This window comes from Neolamprologus multifasciatus, chromosome 3, assembly GCF_963576455.1.
Source record: "Neolamprologus multifasciatus chromosome 3, fNeoMul1.2, whole genome shotgun sequence".
NCBI lineage: Eukaryota > Metazoa > Chordata > Actinopteri > Cichliformes > Cichlidae > Neolamprologus > Neolamprologus multifasciatus.
In genome coordinates this window covers 47,909,432-47,935,070 of record NC_140441.1, presented here as the reverse complement: position 1 = coordinate 47,935,070, position 25,639 = coordinate 47,909,432, and the positions used below count along the sequence as shown (strand labels likewise).

The 25,639-nt window shown below is 43.6% G+C and overlaps 1 protein-coding gene and 1 pseudogene across 2 annotated transcripts in view; both read left to right on the top strand.

Moving 5' to 3' along the window:
- Positions 1–25,639, top strand: part of LOC146523743 (protein NLRC3-like) — a 183,412-nt gene that overhangs the window by 119,547 nt on the left and 38,226 nt on the right. The window lies entirely within an intron of this gene.
- On the top strand, positions 1,748–22,328 carry LOC146523744 (protein NLRC3-like; annotated as a pseudogene). Its single transcript, XR_014873126.1, has 8 exons — positions 1,748–1,872; positions 4,929–5,060; positions 5,145–5,243; positions 5,402–5,500; positions 15,626–15,727; positions 18,020–18,253; positions 18,369–20,181; positions 22,129–22,328. The product of XR_014873126.1 is annotated as a protein NLRC3-like (transcript).

Below are 25,639 nucleotides of genomic sequence, written 5' to 3'. Positions count from 1 at the left end.
TCAGTTTGTAAAGAGCTAGCAGAACTCTTAGCGCAAAAACTGCTTTAAACACCATGTGAGGCCCTTTTGCAACACACAAGTGCTTTAATGTTTGTAATAGATTTAATCCATCGTTGGATTAAATGGCTAATGCTGCAGTAGCCACGTGTAGTCGTTACCGTACTCTACCCAGCAAGCATGCTGACGGTAGCTGTAGCCATTTTTAAATGACTTAAATCATTTCCGAGATCATTCACCTCTGTTTGTTTGAAGCTTTTATGAAAAACAAACTTTGAAACACACATCAAGCTATTATTCTAAATATATGACTACTTTGTAGTCATGTATTTTTTACATACCTGCATTAGAATTAATCAGTTCCGCCTCCTTTTTCTTATTCTTATAAACGGGTCTCTCCGTTCTCCCATCATCCTTTGCTTACACATGTTGCGTCTGATTGGTTGGAGCCGACATTCATATTGGAATGAATTGACAACCCACAGCGTCTCATAAAAATGTGGAAGGGTACCTTTAGCGTCAGCATGAGAAGTTAAGGGACGTGAAAAATCGTCAGTATTTTACGCGTCGGGAGTGAGAACGGGTTGTTTATACACTTTCCTCATACAGGCACGAACATTTTCACACTTTTTTCTTTTGTTTAAACACTCTTACAGTTCAAACCTTTGTAGAAACATAAGTCCAGTATTATACAATGAAATCGTGCAAAACGTTTTGTCGGCATTGTTGTGTTTGTCGGGAAGAAAACTTACAAACATACAGTGCAGCACTTCAGAGTTACACTGCTAGCGATCGAAGATTTATATAAATTTGAGAAACTAAACTCATTATGTACTGTACAGCAGCGGTCTCCAACCTTTTTTGCACCACGGTCCAGTTTAATGTCAGACAATATTTTCACGGAGCGGCCTTTAAGGTGTCGCGGATAAATACAACAAAATAAAATGATATAGACAAAGACAAAAACGGTGGTATTTTGTAAATCACTGTGTGATTGTGTAACTTTATTAGCAGTGTCCTCCTGAAATGCACCAACAACATTGAGAGTAACATCCTCCTCTCTGCTTCTTAATGCTCTCTGGTCGCTATGGTAACGCGTAAATAGTTCTTTCAAAATAAGACACATGACCACAACACGGGAAAAGACCCAGGGAACCCGTCTTAACGATTAAAAACCCTGAAAACCATACTCTTCACACCCGAGCCTCACCTCTCGCGGCCTGGTACCAAACGGGCCCGGGTGTTGGGGACCGCTGCCGTGCAGAAGATACGGCACTAGATTGGTTGACAATGGTCTACAGCAATCAGAACGCACAACACAATGTGCTGTTAAAGAAAAAAAAATCTGTGAAACAGCGAGTCCGCGAAAGGTGAGCTGCGTTACAGTGAGGGACCACTGCACAATAATTTCCAGTAGCTGCTGATATATGAAATGGTGAGTTTTGAGGTTGCCTTCAAACAAGTGCATTGTACTAGAAAAGGGTGTTTGAAGGATTGAAAATGTAAAAGGTAATGACTATTTTATGTTTGTGAAAAACTTTATGCAGAAAAAGTAGCAAAGAAACAAAAACATAACACATGGACACTTTTGGCAACGAACAAGCTGAAAGGATGGTGATTTTTTTAAATAAACCCAAACCCTCAAACTCTCCTACCCACCTCGACATACAAACTCTGTGTGGCTTCACGTGTTCTGTTGATGTTTACATGATCGAAATAACTTGAACACAAACACAAACAAACAAAGAGGAAGACCGCACCGGAAGGAAAAAACTACAAGTCCCAGCATCCTCTGTGTTTAGGGAGGAGCAGTGAAAGTGAAAGTATTGAGCCTCCGTTCAGAGCAGAAGGAGGAGGAAGGTGGAGCTGAGGCAGGTGAGTGTTAACATGAATATGTTTCTTCTTATGACATAAAATAATTCCACGCTGTTCGTGTCTGTGGGTGAAATGTGAGGCCGGTCGGCTCCTCTGAGCGCTGGTTTCCTGTAAGTAGAGAGGAAGTGAGTTTAGCTGATCCTCCGTTTAGTGTGAGAGAGCAGGAGGAGAGTGAGAGCTGTGCTGAGGCAGGGTGAGTGTTAACACCGCTCTGACATTACTGTGTCTCTGGCGGGAACAACAGGCTCCGTCAGTGGAGGCAAAAATAATCAGACTTTGGTTTTTCAAAGGAAACAACTTTATGTCGGAAGTTCCCGCATGCTCATTGGATAACGATGTGTCAATCTCGAGCTATTAACCAATGAGCGTGCGGATTCACAGAAAGACCCGCCTTTATCACGGGACTTTAAAAACTACAATGGCGACAGAAACTCCGTGAGTGGAGTTCAGGGTGACGTTATGAAACTGTGACGTTTGAGCCACTTCCTGTTCTCAGTCCCAGCGTCCTGATCACCGAGGTTTCTGTTGCTCTGATATCTGATATTGATTATGTTGGTAAACAGGCTGTAGCATAAACATCAGGTCTGTTCTGAAAACTGGCTTTATTTTTTCAAAGTGAGGGAATATCTGTGGTCTGATACCGCGGGCTCATGGGCTAAGGACTTGGATTGACAAGTCAAGCGCAGATGATTGTGTTGTTTCTTATAAAGGCTTGTGTGTGTGTGCCTTTCTGTGTGTGTCCTTGTGTCAGTGGAACTGAATCAGTGTGTTAGAGAAAGTGCTCCTCTGCTGTGCCGTATTAAACCCGATTCTTTGATTCCCATGATAGAACAGAGAAAACCCGACTCATAGTGGTCAAAACATTTATAATTCTTTATTCAATCATCTTCCGGAAGAGAGAGCCCTGCACAGCCCAAAGCCACTTGTAGAATCTCTAACATTAGAATCTAAAAATGTGTCTCATATAGGTGTTATTTTGGTACTTTACACGTCACACGGTTTCAACAACTCCTTATATGTTACAAGTTCCCCTTTTCTTTCTGGCTTCCCATATTTATTAATATACTTGTATATTTCTACACTAACTTTCTGTTTTTCAGTCTGGCTGAGCACTTAGTTTGTGAGTCAAAACCTTCATTATTAAAGTACATAAAACAATATAATCAGAAAATAAGCACTAAGAATATATTAATTACATGACAGTTCTCCCCCTTGTCGTGTTTCCTAAGAAACACGACATAATTCCTAATTCATCCCATTAAGTTTACTTGCATGTTAAAAGGCTAAAATATAACAAAAGAGATTATGCTAAACAAAATGAAACCTTTCAATTGCCCAACCCTATCTGTCCCCTCAACGGGTTGTATGTTTTCAATGTTTCCTTATTATTCCGTCATAATTACTTCTATCCACAGCAAATAAATCAAGCTCTAAGACAGCACCTGTGAAATGTGAAATGTCCTAAATCTACTTCCTACACCCCTTTTTTACCCAGAATCCCAATTTAAACCACAATTCTGAATTTCTTTCCAAATCTGGACTACTGCACTTAGTCACAGACCTGACCACTTTATTTAATTATCCTGTCTGTTACCAAGCCTTTCTTCTCACACAGTCACAGTGTCTCTTTCAGTGCAAGCTTCACTCATCCAGTCAGACAGGAAACTTAAGTTCTTCTTTTTCTTTTCCTGTCCCCAGTCATTCAACTCATTTGCATACTGAGTCATATCTCAAGAAGTTGTCGTGACAATAGAAATGCATATTTAACGATCACCACATTATTGAATTGTTTTTATTTTCTTTCTACAGTAATCACTTGTTTTGATCCATCTGTACATGAGCACTCCTAATTCACTATTCTAAAAACTACTTTAAGCTTTAATCACTTTTTCCTTTTCACAAGAATCACTCTGTTGTCATGGAACTTCCCTGAGTTATTCCTCAACATCAGGGTTTAAGTGTGTTAAATTCATACTATTTTAACACTGATGAAAGATAACAAGCTGATTTTCATTGCATGTGTGTTATTGTTTCTTAATATATGCACACTTGTGATACGTCATATCACTCACAGACCAAATATTGTTCCAATTCAAAGTACGCTATGTACGTTAAAAAGAGTCTCCGTGTGTCGAGTTCAGACGTCTGGATTTCTTTAAGTTAAACTTAAAGAAATCCAGACGCTTTTCTTGTACTGTTGGTTTCAGTGTTTAGTCTCATTCACACACTCCCTCAGACTCTTCACACACATTGATTTGCTGACATAAACACACTCCTGTGTGCTTTCTTGGCTTCACACACACACTGAGGACCATCTACAGACTGTGAGCTCCGTCTTCTTTGTCTTTGGAGCCGAATTCTGACAAAGTTAGGAACAAAACTTTCTCCAGCGTGTGAACTTTCCTCCTAGACTCAGTCTGAGCAGTCAGACCACATATTTCTAAAGCAGCACATGAAGGTGTGGCTCACACACACACAGGTGAAGGAAACAGCTGCAGTATTAAAAACTGCTTCACTGTCTACAAATATATGAACTGAATGTTTCTTTCAGGCTGTAAAAACCTTATTTATCCTCCATTACAGTCCTGCATTCAGAGTATTACTTCTGTTATATTAGTACATGTATTTTATTCTGATGAACACATGAAACTCTGAGCTGGATTGAATCCATTGAATCAGAGTCCAGGACTCAGACTAAACACACTGAATGTGTCATGAGCTCGGCCGCTGTTCCACAGTAACTGCTGTCAGAGTCACTGTTACTGAGTTAGCTTAGCTAGCAGTGCAGCTAGCAGTTAGAGTATGAACTCTGTAAGCAGTCAGCTCAGTCCTGGACATTGTTACTGACATAAAGCTGCTCTCTGCAGCCATGTTTGACCTGCTGCTTTGTAGGACTACAGTAATGGAGGATTTGGAGGCTGAACTCGGCTCTGTGACACTTTTTGTAGTGAACTGATGAAAGCTGCGTCTCAGATGGATGTTAGTCCAACACATCAGACACGACCTCTGCAGCTCTCAGTTGATGTGCACATGGATGATTTGTGTTACCTCTGCAGGTGAAGGTAGAAAGTGTGTGTGAGCTGATGTGAATTGAGCAGCATGGATCAGTGTGAGGACAGAGAGGAGGGAGTCCCTCCCTCTAAAAGCACTCTGTGTGGGGAACATGAGAGCCAGACCAAAGCTCAGAGGTGAGATGACCATCTCTAACTGTCCATGACTCTTCTCCATGTCACAGCTCAGCACTCACATCACTGCTCCATCATTATTCACAGGAACCAGCCTGCACCTCCACCCAGAAGTGTGCCCTCTCAGAGCAAACGGGTGAAGCATTTCTTTACTAATTTAGGGCGAAAAAAGTCATCTGACGAAAAGTAAGTTCATGTCAGTATTAAAATGTTTGAAATTTTAATCAGCTTTTTACTATTTAACGATTTAAATAATATACTATTTACATACTTTATTTATACTTTTTATGTAATGTATTGGACACGTTGGATGTGACACATGTTTCATGTTCACTTACTTTTAGCGTCAATCAGAAACCATCCAGCTCTGTGTCCTTAAAGAGTGAGCGGTCCAATCATCGAGGCATTCATTTTAAATCCCAGCCTGTGTCTGCTGCAGAGAGGTGAGCTGTTAGTAACATGAACTCTCTGATTTAAATGATTTTGATGTTTCCTGGTTTCTAAAATGCATCTCTGTAGCAGAGCAGTGTCTCCGAGGATACACAGGTTCAGCTGTAACTGTCAGTTTATCTGGTTTTAAGACACATTTGGACACAATTGTCTGTTTTTAACTATGTATTTTAATCAGAGGTGTAAATTTAGACCTCACACATCTGGATCCTAAACTATGATAGAAACAGCTGCTAGCAGTGGGTAGTTTGACTTTGATACGCTGTTCTAGAAAGCAAACAAAGGTTTGTGCAGCTCCTCTTCAGAAAAGTGTTCAGAGAGCAGCTGCTGTATTAGACAAAGGCTCGTCGTGTGAGCCCAGATGTGTGTAACAGCTGGATGAAGAACCATCACATCCATCCCGCCTTTATTAATGAACTTCCTGTTGCTTGCAGATGACAGGAACACAAAGTGTTTGTGCCGCGTGATGCTGCAGGATTTGTTAACATGTCCATGATGTTAACATCTCCTCGTCTAACTGCAAACACATGAACGCTCCTAACGGCAGCTATCACAGCCACACAGGCAGACTGTGTCTCACTGTTGCATTCAGGGACATTTGTTTTCCTGTAAAAAGCTGAACTCTAGAAAAAGTCATCTGGGTCACGTGCAGAGATGGGCAGTAACGCGTTACTTGTAACGCGTTACTGTAATCCGATTACTTTTTTCAAGTAACGAGTAAAGTAAGGGATTACTATTGCAAAAACGGTAATTAGATTACCGTTACTTTCCCGTAGGAACGCTGCGTTACTGCGTTACTAAAACCGTGATTTTCTTGCGAGAGTGTCTCATGACAGTGACTTAAGCGAGTGCGACGTTCGTGACAACAGCTGTGTGCAGATCAACAATGGATCATATATCGAGTGCGGGAGAGAGTATGAGCGTGCAGCGTTTAAAGCGTGGAAGTACTGACCTTACTTTGAGTTTCATTCCGTAAAAAGTGACAAAAACATTAGTGTCCGTTGTGCGTGGGAAGAAAACTTCTTTTTACAGCGAAAAAAACCCCTAAACTTCCAAACAAGCACCGAGTAGCTACAACGTAATGAGAAACTCACAGAGAAACTGCGGTATCCTTCCACTGACCGCTGCGGCACACCTGCACCAGGATAAACCTCCGCCTACTCTACTCCTGCTTTACAGGTGAAATAGAGCAAAAGGACCGCTAGTCTTTGACTTTATTTATTTTCTGCTGTGTTTTACTTGCATCTGAAAGAGTGAGTGTAAACACTATATATATATATATATATATATATATATATATATATATTTATTATGTGCTGGAATGTGCAGAAAATAGGTTTAAATGTTAAACTAATTTCTTCATGCATAAAGTTAAAAGATTAAAACTAACAAAACAAGTTTTAAAAAGAGACTTTTCCATTTGATTACATTTTGTATGATGGATAATGCAGAAAAAGTAGAATTGGGCTGAAAGATCTATCGCTTTATCACCTATTCAGGTTGTAAATCATGTTTTTAAAAAGTAACTAAGTAACTAAGTAATTAATTACTTTTGAAAATAAGTAATCAGTAAAGTAACGGGATTACTTTTTTGGGGAAGTAATCAGTAATTAATTACTGATTACTTTTTTCAAGTAACTTGACCAACACTGGTCACGTGATGCGTCGAGCTGAGCAGACGTGAGTTTATGAGCTCTTCACTGGACAGCTGCAAAATATTGGTATTTTAGCTCTTTTTTGCCAACAAGTTGCCTCGAATATTTATATAATGTCTCTAGACGAGTTTTTCGCACACCCTGGATCAAGCAAAAAGAGAGAAATGGGCAAACGAGGAGTCTAAGCGAAAGCTAGCCGTGACCTGGTAGCTAGCAATTGCCCCGAAAAGGAGACCATGTGCGACGCTGAGGATGCACTAAGTACACTGCGGGATGACGTGATTGTGGACAAGGTGACTTCTAACATATCAAAGTGTATGGATAGCAAGATATCCGAAGTCATAAAGCCAATAAACGAGCTCACTGAGAAATTCGACAATCTGATAGAAAGAATGGAAACAGTGGAGCAGCGGGTCTCAGACTTGGAAGATGTCACGGCTACAAATGAGCCATGTATTGCCGCTCTCGAGACCCAGCTTAAGAAGGCCATGGAGCGTCTGGAAAGCTTTGAGAATCAGAGCCGGCGGCAGAACGTAAGGATTGTTGGGCTAAAGGAAGGCGCGGAGGGTAGATCACCAGTGGGCTATTTTAAAAAATGGATACCAGAAGTCCTGGGCCTTCAGCAGGGTGCCATTACAGTCGATAGAGCCCATCGCACTGGACCACCTATGAGGCTTACCGGCACGGAGGGACCGCGTGCAGTACTGGTCCGGCTTCATTACTACACCGATACACAGAAGATTCTCCAGGCTGCCAGGGCTAAAGGTACCGTAAACACAGAGGCAGGAAAAGTGTCCCTCTATCAGGATTTCTCCGCCGAGGTGGCTCGAAAGAGAAAGGAGTCGGCGAATGCACGTAAAGCTCCCCAAGAGGCGGGGATCACATATTCCTTCCTTTATCCAGCCATCATTAAAATATTTAACCCCGATGGCACCAGCATCTCCCTCGCGACCATCCAGGATGTCAAGGACTATGTGAGCAAATTGCCAAGACCTAAATAAACTGTTCGTGCACGACATTGTCATTGTAACATAAGTTACAAACTCGAGGCTTACAGCATTACAGAATTGATAACGAGCTAAGGTATAGAGTATACTTTGATTTTTGACATACAGTCCAGTGCGGGGATGTTACGTGTCTGTAGCCCCCTACAGCTGTACTTTAGAGTAGGGTACATAACATAAATAAATTACACATCTAGTGTAATTTATTTATGTTATTTTGTGTTATTTGTGTTGGGGAGGGTTGAGGTTTCCAGGCTTTGTGTTCAGGTTTTGCTGGGAACCAGTGTCTTGTTTCATGCTCAATTATTCTGGTTAATTGGCTCAGACTGGTCAAATGTAGATTTGGTTAAATATGTAAACAGCACAATATATATATTACTTTTCTACATGTCAGTTAAGATAAGTACTTGGAATGTTAAAAGGTCCAACAATGTGGTGAAAAAAAAGTCAATTTTAAATTCTCTGAAGAAAGATTTAATTCACATTGCTTTTTTGCAAGAAACTCATCTAACAGATGATGAACACAGAAAATACTGTAGAGAATGGGTTGGTCAAATTTTTTTTCATCCTACTCCACAAATAAAAGGGGGTTATTACTCTTATACACAAAAATCTTCCCTTCAATTTTACAGCCACTCACAAGGACAATGAAGGAAGATATATATATTGGTTAAAGGGATGTTGCATGTGGAAGCTGTTCTCCTAGGTAATATATATGTGCCGAATGCACAGGATGGCAAATTTTATACGGTATTATTTAGTCAATTAGTGAATATGGACTGTGCTAATATAATATTAGCGGGTGACTTTAACTGTGTTTTATGCCTTAAAATGGATAAATTTCCCCCACAATCTATTTTGACAAAAAATTCCAAAGCCCTTTGGCAAATTATAAATGAGCTTGACCTTATAGATTCTGGCGACACTATATCCACTATCCAAGGAGTACACTTCCACTCTAACCCTCACTTGTCAGCATCTCGTATAGATTATATTTTTATGTCCAAGTGTATCAGTCAGTTAGTTCAGCAGGTAAATATTGGTCATATAGTTCTCTCTGACCAGGCTCCTGTGGTCTTAACCATTCAACCCATGAGACATATTGAGCGCTCCAGGTCTTGGAAGATGAGCACACTGTCTCTTTTAGATGAGAAATTTATACATTTCATAACAGAGCAAACAACAGTATTCTTAGAAATAAATGATAAAGAGGAGATAGACACGAGAACTTTATGGGATAGCTATAAGGCTTACATGAGAGGGATGATTATTTCATACACAAGTCATAAAAGAAAGCAACGATTAACAAGGCAGTTAGAGATCAAGAATAATATAAAAAAGCTGGTGAAACAATACTATGTAACAAAATCAGCTGAAACATTAAGCGAGCTTAATATTGCCAGAACATCTTTGCGTAATTTGATAATGCGAAAGGCTGAAACAGACGTCCTTCTTGCCAGACGACGGCTTCTTGAATCAGCTAGTAAGACCAACCACTTTTTGGCTCGTCTTGCAAGGAATACTCCATCAAGTTCTTTTATCACAGCTATTGTGGATGTGAATGGTGAAATACAAGTAGGAAACCGTCAGATTAATGAGTGCTTCAGAGAATTCTATACAAACTTATATCAATCTGAGATGGACATAACAAGGCTTAACTCAGGCTTTTTCCTAAACGACTTAGCATTCCCTCAGCTTTCTGAAGATCAGGTTAGCCTGCTGGAGTCACCATAACATTGATAGAGGTGGATAAAGCTATATCTGCACTCCAGTCAGGGGAAATGTCCTGGGGCAGATGGCTTCCCAGTAGAATTTTTAAAGGTAATGAAAATGAAGTTAAATAGTTTATTATTAAGGGTTTTTAATAAAGCATTTGAAGAATCAAAACTCCCAGAATCGATGTACCAGGCTAATATAACATTGATAGCTAAAAAAGATAAAAATCCGGAGTCATGCTCATCTTATAGGCCTATTAGCCTTCTTGGTGTTGATAATAAGATACTTTCAAAGATACTGGCTCTTAGGCTAGAAAAAGTAATGTGCTCTATTGTGCATGCTGACCAGACAGGCTTTATTAAGGGGAGGAATTCTTATAATAATACTCGACGCCTATTTTATAATATTTATTTTTTTTAAATTTTCATCAGATCCCTGGGGTTGTTGTCTCTATGGATGCCGAAAAGGCATTTGATAGAATTGAATGGGAATATATGTTTGAAATAATGTGGATGGTGGATCAAGGTGGATCAAAATTATATACAAATCACCAATAGCATCTGTGTTAACTAACGGCTTGTTATCTTCCCCATTTTCATTGAGCAGAGGTACAGCACAAGGTAGCCCATTGTCACCACTATTATTCGCTTTGGCCATCGAGCCTTTGGCCATGGCCATTAGACAAAATCCAAGTGTTCCTGGAGTTAAAATTGGGGATAGACAACATAAAATTCTGCTCTATGCAGACGATATTCTTCTGACACTGACTGACCCGGTTAACTCTTTACCCATTCTCACTAGGTGTATCAAGGACTTTGGTCTTATATCTGGATACAAAGTAAATTTTGATAAATCTGTTATAATGACTTTGTGTAGTGGAAAGGACACTGAACCTTTATATGTTAAACCTTTTCATTGGGCACCATCAGGTTTTGTATATTTGGGAGTTAAAGTTACACCAAATGTTGGTCACTTATATAGAGAAAATATTAATGGAATGGTTCAAGATCTTTGAGAGATGCTGACAAGATGGAGGTCACTTCCGATATCATTTTTGGGAAGAATAAATCTCATTAAAATGGTAATCCTACCGAAAATATTATATCCCACAGACATGTTGTTTGCAATTTTGAAATCAGAAGATATTAAAGTAATTAACAAGGCTATGGTGGATTTCATTTGGGCAGGAAGAAAACCCAAAATTAAATTGGAGACACTACAGTTACCGAAAGATTTGGGCGGGTGGGGAGTGCCAAACATAGACAATTATGTTCTCTCAATACAAGCGAGGATTCTTTCTGCCTGGATACATGAACATTCTGATCTCCATCCATCCATCCATCTTCATCCGCTTTATCCGAGGCCGGGTCGCGGGGGCAGCAGCCAAAGGAAAGAGGCCTCCCTCTCCCCAGCCACCTCCTCCAGCTTATCCGGGGGAACACCAAGGCGTTCCCAGGCCAGCCGAGAGATATAATCTCTCCAGCGTGTCCTGGGTCTGCCCCGGGGCCTCCTCCCGGTGGGACATGCCTGGAACACCTCACCCAGGAGGCGCCCAGGGGGCATCCTTGTCAGATGCCCAAACCACCTCAGCTGGCTCCTTTCGATGTGGAGCAGCAGCAGCTCTACTCTGAGCCCCTCCTGGATGGCCGAACTTCTCACCCTATCTCTAAGGGAGAGGCCAGCCACCCTTTGGAGGAAGCTCATTTCCGCCGCTTGTATCCGCGATCTCGTTCTTTCGGTCACTACCCACAGCTCGTGGCCATAGGTGAGGGTAGGGACGTAGATCGACCAGTAAATTGAGAGCTTCGCTTGGCTGTGAACCGCTCCAGTGCGAGCTTGAGGCCCTCACCCGATGAAGCCAACAGAACCACATCATCCACAAAAATCAGAGATGAGATTCTGAGGCCACCAAAGCGAAAGCCCTCCGCCACTTGGCTGTGCCTAGAAATCCTGTCCATAAAAATTATGAACAGAACCGGTGACAAAGGGCAGCCCTGGCGGAGCCCATCACCCACCGGGAACGAGTCCGACTTATTGCCGGCAATGCGAACCAAGCTCTTGCAATGGTTGTATAGGGATCGAATGGCCCGTAGCAATGGGCTAGACACCCCATACTCCCGCAACACCTCCCACAGGACACCCCGAGGGACATGGTCGAATGCCTTCTCCAAGTCCACAAAACACATGTAGACTGGTTGGGCAAACTCCCATGCACCCTCAAGTATCCTCGAGAGGATGAAGAGCTGGTCCAGTGTTCCGCGACCAGGACGAAAACCGCATTGTTCCTCCTGTATCAGAGGTTCGACTAGCGGACGAACTCTCCTTTCCAGCACCCTGGCATAGACTTTCCCGGGGAGGCTGAGGAGTGTGATCCCCCTGTAGTTGGAACACACCCTCCGGTCCCCCTTCTTAAAGATGGGGACCACCACCCCGGTCTGCCAGTCCAGGGGTACTGCCCCTGATCTCCACGCAACATTGCAGAGGCGTGTCAACCAGGACAGCCCTATAACGTCCAGAGCCTTCAGGAACTCGGGGCAGACCTCATCAACACCAGGGGCTCTGCCACCAAGGAGTTGTTTAACTGCCTCAGTGACCTCGCCCCCGGAAATTGGCGGGTCATTCCCCTCATTACCAGACTCTGCTTCCTCCTCGGAAGTCGCGTCAGTGGGATTAAGGAGGTCCTCGAAGTATTCCTTCCACCGCCTGACAATTTTCTCAGTCGACGTCAGCAGCGCTCCACCAGCACTATACACAGTGCAGGTAGAGCACCGCTTTCCCCTCCTGAGACGCCTGACGGTTTGCCAGAATCTCTTCAAGGCAGTCCGAAAGTCTTTTTCCATGGCCTCTCCGAACTCCTCCCACACCCGAGTTTTGGCTTCAGCCACTGCCCGAGCCGGATTCCGCTTGGCCTGTCGATACCTGTTGGCTGCCTCCGGAGTCCCACAGGCTAACCAAGCCCGATAGGACTCCTTCTTCAGCCTGGTGGCTCCCTTCACCTCTGGTGTCCACCATTTGGTTCGGGGATTACCACCACGGCAGGCACCAACCACCTTGCGGCCGCAGCTCAATGCAGCAACTTCGGCAATGGCGACGCTGAACATGGTCCATTCAGACTCAATGTCCCCCGCCTCCCTTGGAATGCTGTTGAAGCTCTGCCGGAGGTGTGCGTTGAAGATCTCGCGGACTGGGGCCTCTGCTAGTCGTTCCCAGCACACCCTCACTACGCGTTTAGGTGCACCAGGTCTGTCCAGTGTCCTCCCCCGCCACCTGATCCAACTCACCACCAGGTGGTGATCAGTTGACAGCTCAGCCCCTCTCTTTACCCGAGTGTCCAGAACATATGGTCGCAGGTCTGGTGATACGATTACAAAATCGATCATCGACCTACGGCCTAGAGCGTCCTGGTGCCACGTGCACTTATGGACACTCTTATGTTCGAACAAGGTGTTCGTTATGGCCAAACTGTGATTAGCACAGAAGTCCAATAACAAAGCACCGCTCGGGTTCAAATCAGGGAGGCCGTTCCTCCCAATCACGCCCCTCCAGGTCTCGCTGTCGTTACCCACGTGAGCATTGAAGTCTCCCAGCAGGACAACAGAGTCTCCAGGTGGAGCACCTTCCAGCACCCCCCCCCAGGGACTCTAAGAAGGCTGGGTACTCCGAACTGCCACTCGGCGCATAAGCGCAGATGACAGTCAGGACCCGTTCCCCGACCCTTAGACGCAGGGAACAAACCCTCTCGTCCACCGGGAAAAACCCCAACGTACCGGCAGCAAGCCGAGGGGATATTAGAATACCCACCCCAGCCCGCCACCTCTCACCAGGGGCAACTCCAGACTGAGACAGAGTCCAGCCCCTCTCCAGGAGACTGGTTCCAGAGCCCAAGCCATGCGTAGAGGTGAGCCCGACTATATCTAGCCGGTACCTCTCAACCTCACGCACTAACTCAGGCTCCTTCCCCACCAGAGAGGTGACATTCCATGTCCCTATTGCCAGTCTTGGCAGCCGGGCGTCAGTCCGCCAGGGCCTCCGCTCCTGGCCGCCACCCGGCACACAATGCACCCGACCCCTATGGCGCCTCCTGCGGGTGGTGGGCCTGCGGGAGGATGGGCCCATGTCTCCTCTTTGGGCTGTGCCCGGCCGGGACCCATGGACTAAGGCCCGGCCACCAGACGCTCGCCCTCGGGCACCCTCCCCGGGCCTGGCTCCAGGGCGGGGCCCCGGTAACCCTATCCCGGGCAGGGTAAACTGTTCCCTCGGTGTTCTTTTCATAAGGGTCTTCTGAATTGCTCTTTGTCTGGTCCCTCACCCAGGACCAATTTGCCATGGGAGACCCTACCAGGGGGCAAAAGCCCCCAGACAACATAGCCCCTGGGATCCCTGGGACACACAAACCCCTCCACCACGATAAGGTTGCGATTCACGGCCATGGCTAAATATTGAGGAAGTATTATGTAAACCATCCTCACCTGTTAATTTTCTAGGGAAACGTCTTAATGACTTACCGCACGTAATAAAGCATAACCCACTGATATATAATGCTATGTGGACGTGGGGAAAACTGAGAAAAATTTTTAACAGTAGTCTTCCGTTTAATATCTTGTCAACGTTTATAAATAATCCAGACCTTCTGCCGCAAAACATAGGGTCAAGCTTTGTGGGATGGCATAAAGTAGGTGTAAAGAGGTTTTATGACCTCTTTAAACATGGTGAGTTTAAATCATTTGAATCCCTGAAGTCCCAGTATTCTATGTCAAAGACTGAGTTTTATAAGTATTTGCAATTGAAAAATTATGTGTTAAAAAATGCTAAATCATTACAAACCTCTTTTCGGTTGGAGAAATTCTTTCTGGATAATAGGGAGCATAAACATTTTGTATCAAAGTTTTATTCTGAGATTTATGCCCTTATTGTGGATAAACTGGCATGGTTGAGAAAATCTTGGGGGATGCTGCTTAAGTGTGAAATAGATATACAAGCATGGGACAAAATCCTGCTCCTTCCATCTAAAATCTCTGTTTGTACCAGATTTAAAGAACTGCAGTACAAAATTTTGCACAATGTGTATATTTCTCCGTATATTTATAGTAAGTATAATATGGGAACATCTCCAAACTGTCTCAAGTGTAAGGTCAGAGTGGGCACTAGATTCCACTCCTTGTGGGAATGTGCTATTATCCAGTCATTTTGGAAAGAGGTCTGCGCCAATATTAGTACAGCCATTGGTCATCAGGTGACAGAAAACCCATTAATGTGTATATTGGGATATATTCCCGTCTCACTGGTACAACATGAGCATGTAATTCAGTCACTGTTAATGTTGGCCAGGAAAAGCATTATATTGAGATGGGTGGGGGCTGAGCCTCATCATTGAAGTTATGACTCTGATCAGGCTGGGACACTATATTGATGGGAGCTCCCGAATTTTTGTGGACAAATGGAAGAAACCACTGGAAGCACTGGGAGTAACTTGTAAACTGGATCCTAGTGGACAACAATTATCGACATAATGTTGTAATATTCTAGTGCTGTGTAGTGTTATTATTTTGGATGTGAACCAGTCTTATATTTGTTGGGGAAAAAAAGTTAAACAAAAGTTAAAAAAAAAAAAAGCTGAACTCTAATCTAAGAGGACTGTTAATGACAGGAAACAGCTGCATTATCTGCAGTCTGTGTGATCACAGCTGCTTCGATCACTTTATCAGAGAATTGATCATTGAATAAAACATGTTTGTGTCTGCAGAGGTCAGAGGTCACAGTCTGCAGGATCCAGCTGTCCGTCTGTGAGGAGTGACTGGTACAAAGATAAACCTCCAGTCTTCAGTGCTAAACCTGGACCAACGAGGTCAGAGAACTGTGATGATCCCTTTACATGTTTGTGTTTTCCTGGATAAATATGACCAAAGATTCATTAAAAAGATAAAAATATTAGACTTTGTCCTGTAGCGCTGTGTGGCAGGCAGGATTGGACCCAAACACAACAGGATGAAGTCAAAGAGGCAGCTTTATTTCAGCTGTGAACATGCAAACAGCAGAAATAAGAAAACATAACTGTAGGTTTGCAGTGAATGAAGCCTCAGCTCGACGCTCCACTTTGTCCCTCTTTTCCTTCTCCAAACAGCCACATCAGGAGTCTTTGATGGAGTTTTAAAATATTTAATTACAAATGTCCAAAGATGGGTTCAGGATACCTGAATCCACAATTATTAAAATAAAATAGTTCACAGGGTTTGGACTTTGTTAGGTGATAGAGAACATCAAAGTGTTTTTTTTTATCTTTAAACAGTATTTTTATCACTTCAGTTGCTCTCACAGCCCTGTTTGTTATTTTACCAGAGCTCTTATGTTTCACTCAGTGCTCCCACCAAACACCTTGGAGGACACATTGGTGTGATTTAGATTTCATTGGTGTAAACACCAGTCACACAAGCTAACCCATGGAGGCAGCAGCAGGCTTTGTGTTTGGTAAAGTCTGTTGGCTTAAACTAAGAGAGTTTAGTTTGTTAGCACAAAGAGCTGTCAGCTAAAGCCCCGAATGCACTTTGAATACAGATGAACTGAGAAAAACACTTTAAATACAGCAAACAGTCAAACTGACAACATCTTTTTCTGCTGATCATCCACAGCAGTACATTTAGCATTCATGCTAGCAGCAGGCTATGACTGTCCACTGCACCAACACAGGTAGGAGTGAGCAGTGATGAAGCAGGACTGTGGGCAAGTTTGAGCTACAATCCTATTGGCTTCTCAGTTTCTCCAAAGAAAAGGGGAAAATTCTTGGTGTTGTGAAGATGTGAGTTGGTCTTGTTGTCGGGGCTGGAAGGATGCTGGCAGTGAGAGGCTTTTCATACAGTGTTCAGTAACAGAATGAGAAGAAAGCCACTGCACATGAAACAAGGTGCTCGTAGTGTTTGTTTACTGTGTTTGTGCCACAATGTCAGATCAGTTGTAGATCACATGCAGACTTGTCAGTGAAACCAGTGCAAGTACTGCAGTACAGAGCAAAGACTAAGCAAGCCATGAGAGCTCTCCAACTTTCTGAAAGTATCAGGATATTTGAGTGATAAGAAAAGTGGATCATGCAACAATGTCCCTCAGCACACAAAACAATCAAAGCAGAATAAATATAATGTTTTAGAAAGGCCGATCAAACACTTACAGGGACCTGAAGAGAGAGAACCAACAAAATGTCATGGCTAACAGAGGAACTCAAGCACAGACTGAGTTCTGACAAACAAAAAGGTGACAGTTTATTTACCAAAGGGGTGAACCACAGTGCTCTATATATGTACAGTGAGTTGGGGAGGGGGTCCAGGGCTCCAGGGAAAAGAGGGAAGGGAGTCCACACTCACTCCTCTTCAGTCGCTCTTGTCCTGCTCTCCACTCACACAGCCACACACGGGAATCACAGGTAAGCGTCTGTAACCAGGTCCGTTGAAATATATACTCAAAGTATACACAAAGTTAACCCAACTGGTGAATTTAGAGAGAGATTTCTTAGCAAGGAGCTGAGATCATGAACACAGGAGGGTCAATGTCCCAGCGACAAACTGCTCCATGCCGCAGCGTTAAATGGTTACTGGTAAGCCCAGGTGAATCAGCAACAGGTGGTGTAATCATCATAACTGTGTGGACTAAGAGCGAGAGGCCATTACAAGCTCCACCCAGGCAGGCAAAACGCTAGCAGGAGAGAGCAAAACATAAACAAAACCTGAAAAGCCATCATGAGCCAGCCAGAGAGACACAGAGTTTATACTAGAAGAGAAACCTGCTCATCTTCATCATGTTTATTTAAATAGAGAAAATCAGAAGTCTCTGTGTGTCAGACCACGGCTCTACACGGACACTTCTAAGCTGCTTCAGAGTGAACTGACCCAGATAATCTGCACACAGCGGCTGTAAAACAGTGAAAGTCATAACTGTCTCTCTCTGATGAAAGCTTTTATTGTGAAGTCAGGAAGTCTGCAGGAAGTGTTGAGTTTTTTATCACTCAGTGTTTAATGAGACAGGCAGACAGGAAGAGCAGCTCATTAGTGTTGATGAAATCAAAGGAACTGTGAGGAACTGCAGTTTGGTCAAATCTGGATGTTTTTAACTGACAGTAAATGTTTTTAGTGATAAAGAAATGTGTTCACAGAGAGAGGAAGAGGAGTGGTGTTTGTGAGGAGGAGCAGCTGTCCTGCTGTGCTTTGTGTCAGGACGTCCTGAAGGATCCAGTCTCTACCAGCTGTGGACACTGGTTCTGCAGACAGTGCATCTCTCATACTGGGACCAGTCTGCTTCATCAGGAGACTCCTCCTGTCCCCAGTGTGGAGAAAGATCCAGAACAGAGCTGGACTGCAGACAGCCAGTCAGAGCAGCTGTGTACAAAGTAAGACTGAACATCTGTCTGCTGATGGACTCATTTCTGAAAACTGGACTTCTTGTGTTGTTCAGACATTGAAGAGTTTTCTTTCTCTTTAGTCTCATTGTTTTTTTTCTTTCAGCAGATGTTGGTCTGCAGGAGGTTTTAGATGAACATAAGATCAGTCTGAGGAGGAGATGTGAACGTGTGACTGAAGGAAGTGATGAAACAGGAAGTAGAACCCTCCTCAACAGGATCTACACTGAGCTCTACATCACAGAGGGACAGAGTGAAGAAGTTCATACCCAACATGAGGTGAGGCAGCTGGAGACAGCTTCCAAGATGGACGCCCTCCATGACGCTCCAATCAGGTGCCAGGACATCTTTAAAGCCTTACCTGACCAACAGAAACCCATCAGAGTGGTTCTGACCAACGGCGTGGCTGGTGTTGGAAAAACCTTCTCAGTGCAGAAGTTCACTCTGGACTGGGCAGAGGGCTTGGAGAACCAACATGTCAGTGTGGTGGTTCTGCTTTCATTCAGGGAGCTGAACCTGATCAGAGATGAGCAGTACAGTCTTCTGGAGCTGCTCCATGTTTTCCATCCAACATTACAGAAGGTCACAGCAGAGAAGCTGGCTGTCTCTCAGCTTTTGTTCATCTTTGACGGCCTGGATGAAAGCAGACTTTCATTGGATTTCACCAACAGGAAGCTGCTGTCTGATGTCACACAGAAGTCATCAGTCAGCCAGCTGCTGACAAACCTCATCCAGGGGAATCTGCTTCCCTCGGCTCTCGTCTGGATAACTTCCCGACCTGCAGCAGCCAATCAGATCCCTCCTACATGTGTTGACAGGCTAACAGAAGTACGAGGCTTCACTGACGCCCAGAAGGAGGAGTACTTCAGGAGGAGATTCAGTGATGAAGAGCTGTCCAGCAGAATCATCTCCCACATGAAGACATCCAGGAGCCTCCACATCATGTGTAGTATCCCAGTCTTCTGCTGGATCACTGCTACAGTTCTGGAGCACATGTTGACTACAGAGCAGAGAGGAGAGCTGCCCAAGACCCTGACTGACATGTACTCACACTTCCTGCTGGTTCAGACAAAGAGGAAGAAGAACAAGTACCATGAGGGACATGAGACGAGTCCACAGGAGCTGACGGAGGCTGACAGGGAAGTTCTTCTGAAGCTGGGGAGGCTGGCGTTTGAACATCTGGAGAAAGGAAACATCATGTTCTACCAAGAAGACCTGGAGCAGTGTGGTCTGGATGTGACAGAGGCCTCGGTGTACTCAGGAGTTTGTACAGAGATCTTCAAAAGAGAGTGTGTGATCTTCCAGAAACCAGTCTACTGCTTTGTTCATCTGAGCATTCAGGAGTTTCTGGCTGCTCTACATGTTCCACTGTCACCAACAGGAAGACAGAGGTGCTGGAACTTTGGGAAAAAATACAACGAGTCCTCTCTGGATGATTTCCTTAAACGAGCCATGGAGAAATCCCTCAGAGTAAAAATGGCCACCTGGACCTGTTTGTTCGCTTCCTTCATGGCCTCTGTCTGGAGTCCAACCAGAGACTCTTAGTAGGTCTGCTGGGTCAGACAGAGAAGTCCAGGAACCATCCAGAGAGTCATCAACAACCTGAAGAGATGAACAGTTGAAATCTCTCCTGACAGAAGCATCAACATCTTCCACTGTCTGATGGAGATGAACGACCTCTCATTATTTCAGGAGATCCAAGAGTTCCTGAAGTCAGAGAACAGATCAGAGAAGGAACTCTCTGAGATCCAGTGCTCAGCTCTGGCCTTCATGCTGCAGATGTCAGAGGAGGTTCTGGATGAGTTGGACCTGCAGAAGTACAACACATCAGAGCGGGGACGATGAGACTGATTCCAGCTGTGAGGAACTGCAGAAAGGCTCGGTGAGTCCAGATGTGATCATTAACATCATTGATCAGTGTAGGTTAGTAGTTTAATTTTGAAAATAAAATCAGATTGTAACCACAAAGTGTTTGTGTCCGTACGCTGCAACCTTCCACACCATTCCTTTATTGTACAGACTCAGCAGCAGCTCCATGGATCCCAAATCCAAGAGTGGAGAACAGATTTGAAGTGTGTCACATCCATGCAGTCACAGCTGTTTCCACCATGTTTCCACTGATATTAATCCTGTTCAATGACACGTTTCATATCAGTGAATATGTTCTTTAGGACGTCCACTGACATGTTTAAGTGTCCTGCTGGAAATCACTCAAATCATCCATGAAATCCATGAAAAATCCTTTTAGTGTTTCTAACTTCACCCTCTGTCCTCTCTCTCTCCATCCTCCTCACTGCTTCTTTCACTGATAATCACACAAACATCGTATTCAGCTACAAAATAACACAATAATATCATCTGATGATCATTATTATAAGAGCAGGATCCATATTTGATATCAGAGTAACACACTGCTTGGTTATGTGCAGTCATCATCAGTGACTGTGGGTCAAACAGAAGCTCTCTGATTGGTTGCTGACCTTGGTCACCTGTCCACTCTCACCTGTTTGTGTTTGCTCTCTCTTTGCTGTCTCCATCCTCTCTCTCCTTTCTCTCCCTCTCTGTCTTTGTACCGTCACTCAGGTCCAATGGAAACAGTGACATTTACAAACCAATCAAAGACAAACTGATCCATGTCAGGTTATAACAATATTCAAAGTGAATACAGGCTGCTGCTGGACACAGACAGGTAACATCATTTTGACTTGCTGTCACCTGGATCTGTACTCATAAACACTGAAGCCCTGAACAGGAATACAAATCATTTTCTGCCAACTAGCGACACACCAGCAGATAATGGCTCAGAAAGCTAAAATGAGCCAATCATTTCTGTGTTTAGTTCCCCTGAAATCAGATCTGATATCAGCAGCTCTGAGTTCATTCATCATTATTGTCCAGTGATGAGATTTCTGCTCCGTTTGGTAACAGTCAGCAGGTTTTTCCTGCGTGTGGACGTGAACAGTCGTACCTGACAGCAGGTAGCAAACAGAGATCATCTTTCCAGCTGGAACTCTTCACTGAGCTGAACTCATTCAAAATGTTCTGGAGTCAATTCAAACAGGAAACAGTCCAAATGTGTGTCTTCACTCTGACTCTGGATCAGATCTCAGTGACAGACTGTGGACATTATGGAAGCCTAAATGTGACACCATCTTCCTCCTTCATCTGCAGATTAAAGCCAAACAAAGATTCTCATTAAAAGTCTGCAGGTCTGAGAGAGACTCAATCGTTGTGTCATGTCAAACACAGTAAGAGGAGCTGAAGCACAGATGTGAAGAGCAGATTCATCAGATTATGACCTCACTCTGTTTTGTCTTCATATACATTCAGTCTGTGTTTATAATGCAGATTTTCTGCTTTTATAATAACACATTTTATATTTTCTATCATCACAGACTGACTGTGGACTCTCAGAGTCTCACTGTGAAGTTGTGGCCTCAGCTCTGAAGTCCAACCCCTCCCATCTGACAGAGCTGGACATGAGTGGAAATATGACGTCAGGATTCAGTGAAGCTTCTGTGTGCTGGACTGGAGAGTCCAAACTGTCGACTGGAGACTCTGAGGTGAGTTCACTGACTGCGGCTGTTGTTGTTTTTCTATATTTCAGGTCTTTGATTGATGTTTGAAACTTTCTTTAGTTCCTAAATGTTCAGGATGTGTCTGAAGACAAATGTGAAGAAGTTTGAGTGCTTTCAGAAATGTTGTCTTTCCAAACGACTGAACAACAGTTTTTCCTTTTGGCTCCAAACAGAAGTGACAGACTTGAGCAGGGTTCATTTAAAGGCTGACAGAAGTGGAGTGGTGACGGGGAGATGTTTGACAGGACAGTGTTTCAGCCTCCACAGGTTCATGTTGTGCTCCATCAGTCAGTGAAGATGAAGTCAGTGCTGATGAGGCTGTAGAGTGTGTGAGGGATGTGAATGAGATGATGAATCTGATGATAGCAGATAAAAACGGCTGCAGAGACTTTGAGGCCATACAGGGCACACAGTGTGTGTACAGAACAGCTGAAATCATTATGGAGGCCTCACTGGAATATGGAAGCATCACAGTACAGCTTCAGTGAGCATTAAAGTCTCTGATATGAGATGAGAAATGAAGCAGCCAGAGCTTTTTTCATGAGTGGAAATCCACTGTGACTGTGGAGCTGCTGCTACAGCCTCCAGATTAGCCAGCAGCTCATCCTGCTCAATTTCTCAACCAACTTTATGGAAGTGTGATGTTTTCAGCTGGAGTGATGGTCAGGGTGGCCTCCCTCTCCTCTTCTTCTCCTCTTCCTCTTTCATTTGTAAAGCCACTTCTGCTGCTTTCATTCTTTGGGAAGTCCTGTAGCTGAGTTTGGGAGAGACTAACAGCCTCGGCAGCAGAGGGGAGAAAGGCTGTAACACCACCACTTTACTCTGCTCTACCTGTCACATCATTTTATCAGGAAACAAATATGCTCATGTTTTTACTATGTTTGTCTTGAAGATGTAAGAAGATCACATGGTGCTTTTTATTATTGTGTTGGTTTGTTTCCTGTCTCTTGGATGGAGCCCAGCTGTGTGTGGCCCCTGGGCCTGTGTTCAGAGTGTGTGCTGGATAATCCGGCCCAGGATGAGGCCAAACTGACATGGGATGAAATGTCTGTCACATAATTGAGCTTAGTGTAGTTTCATTTCTGCACAATTTAAAAACAACCAAAACTTTGTTCTGTCTTTTCTATGTTATACTGTAGACTTTCTTTGATACTGTGTCCAAAAGGAGCAGCTTTTACTTTGAAGGGGAGGCATCTCTGTTTCCTGTTCAGTTTAGATGATGGAAGCAAATTAGTGTGTGATGTTCTTTCAGTGTTGCACTTCGTAGACGGTCCCTGAGCACTGGTCTCACAGCCAGCTGCACATAGAGACCAGTGTTGTTAGTCCAGGTCAGAAGATGACTTGTTGGAATGAAAATGAGCTTGTAGTTTGTCTGCTTTAATAATGTGACTGGAAAAAGGTGTTGGACTTCAAATGTGTCCATTTCTTTCACACTTCACCTTTAAAAGTAAAGCCTTGTGGTTCCTGGAAGGAAAAACACGACTTTTGTCCTGTTTCTTATGATAAATGTACGACTTTAATGTGAAACATTCAGAGTTTTTTCTCTTGTTGTGTTTGTTTGAAGCTGCTTCCTGTTGGCTTCAGCTGTTTGGAGTTTCCATTTTCTAAACTTCTACATTCTGAACCTTCTTCAGCTCTGAACAGATGATGAAACACTGAATGATTTCAAGCTCACACTTTATCTAATAAACTTACATCTTTCATTCTTCATACAGATTGAGGAACTGTGGTTTGTCAGAGATCAGCTGTGATTATCTGGCAGCAGCACTGAAGTCCAACCCCTCCCATCTGAGACAGCTGGACTTGAGCTACAACTACAAGCTGCAGGATTCAGGAGTGAAGCATCTGTGTGGTTTCCTGGAGAGTCCAGGATGTGGACTTGAAACTCTGAGGTCAGTCAGCATGTTTTAGTTGTGCTGAGATTGAATATGATGTGAAAGTTGTGCTGACACTAAACTGCAGACATCAGGCTGATATTATACTGACAATGTTCACATTTCAAACCTTCAAAGAAGAAGAAAAATCTTCCACTGGATAATTCACTTTGAAACTCTCAAACTCTTCATTCCACCTTAAAGTCTGTCTGACACCGAAATCCAAAGCAAAATGTGTGTTTGCTTTACAGACAGCAGTCCAACACAAACATACACACATCATCCAAAACACAGTCCAACATCCAAATCTCCTCCACTGCCAGCATGAATGATAGGAAAGAGAAGGAGGAACACTCTGACATTCAGGGTTAGAATGAGTTTCATAAAGCAGACTGTGAAGATCAAAGCTGCATTAGAAAGCTTACATGAATGAATGAGTGGACAGAAGTGGACAGAGATCATCTGAAGCACTTCAAAGGCTTTAAATCAGCACATTTCTCTTTATTCTTTATCAACTCTGTTAGTTTCTCTCAGTTTTCTGTGGAATGAAGCTAACAGCAGGCTAATAAGATGCTGACCAATAGGTTTCTATTAAAGGTTGTAATTTGTATATGAAAAAGTGCTTTGGCTCAGCAGGGATCAGCTTACAGGTAGAATACAGCTGCTGGATGGGATTAGCATGTCATAGCTATCTACCAAACTGCTAACTGGGGAATTTCAGGCCATCTATGGATCATATTTACTAACTGTTTATTCAGCTTAGGCTCACAGGGCTGGAGCCTGTGCCCTAGCTGTCATAGGGCAAGAGTCGTGGTCCACCTGCACAGGTGAGCAGTCCATCACAGGGCCAACAGAGAGAGACAGAGAAGCACTCTCTCACATCCACACCTACAGCCAATTTAGAAGCACCAATGAACCTAAGCAGCATTTCATTGGACTGTGGGAGAACATCCAACCTCCACAGAAAGGCCAACAAGCTTCAACCTACAACCTTCTTGCTTTAAGGCACTAGTGCTAACCACTTTTCCCCATTTCAGCCCAAATCCTGCATCTTCCTGTTTCTGACTCCAGGCCAGCTCCACTAACACTTTCTCATCAGACACTGCCACCTAGTGGAGGAAGTCTTAGTTCCATTTGAAGCTTCAGATGACAGTTAGTTCCTTTACAAAGAGGTGGAGGTGGTGGGGCCACAGCACCATCATCACTGAGTGCCATAGGACACTTAACCTTTGTTTCCATATGCTGGGAACTTCCTGTTGTTCCAAGGAGGACTGGAAAATGTGTGAAAATCTCCCAGTCAGTTCCTCACAGCACACTTCAATCATTTCCCTCCCACAGCATCAGGACCAGGGCTTTTTCTCTCTTTGATCCCACTGAGAGATTTCCACACAAACACCTCATCAGTGGGGACTCTCAGAGCTACCAGCCCTTTGCTACAATCACAAAGCTCTTCATTGAAATCAATGATATCAAAGCTGGAATCAAATGAGTCCAAGTCTTCTGCTGATTCAGCATCACATTCATCTTTGCTCCTTGTTCTGCATCCCACCATGGACTTCATTCCTTTCCAAGCCAGCCTGAGTGTCCTTTATTCAGCTCATCCTCTGCTTTACTTTTACACCTGATTTTAGCTGCTTTATCTCTCTTTCAACAAGTTTCTGTGCCTCAATCTTTTCTTCTCTCCCTCATAACAAGACAGCTTCTTCTGCCTGAGACATGTTGGAGTGATTTACTAATCCAGGGCTGCTTATTGGGGAAAATACTTGCCTGTTTTCAAAGTAATCCCCATTTTTCCCAGAAAGAAATGTAAGTAGAAATCGATGATCTAAGTGAGAACACGAGCCTTAAAAAGTCCCAGTGGGTGCAGTCAAAGCAGTCCCTCAGTCCCAGTATAGAGTCTTTGGTCCAGACTGGAACAACTGTGT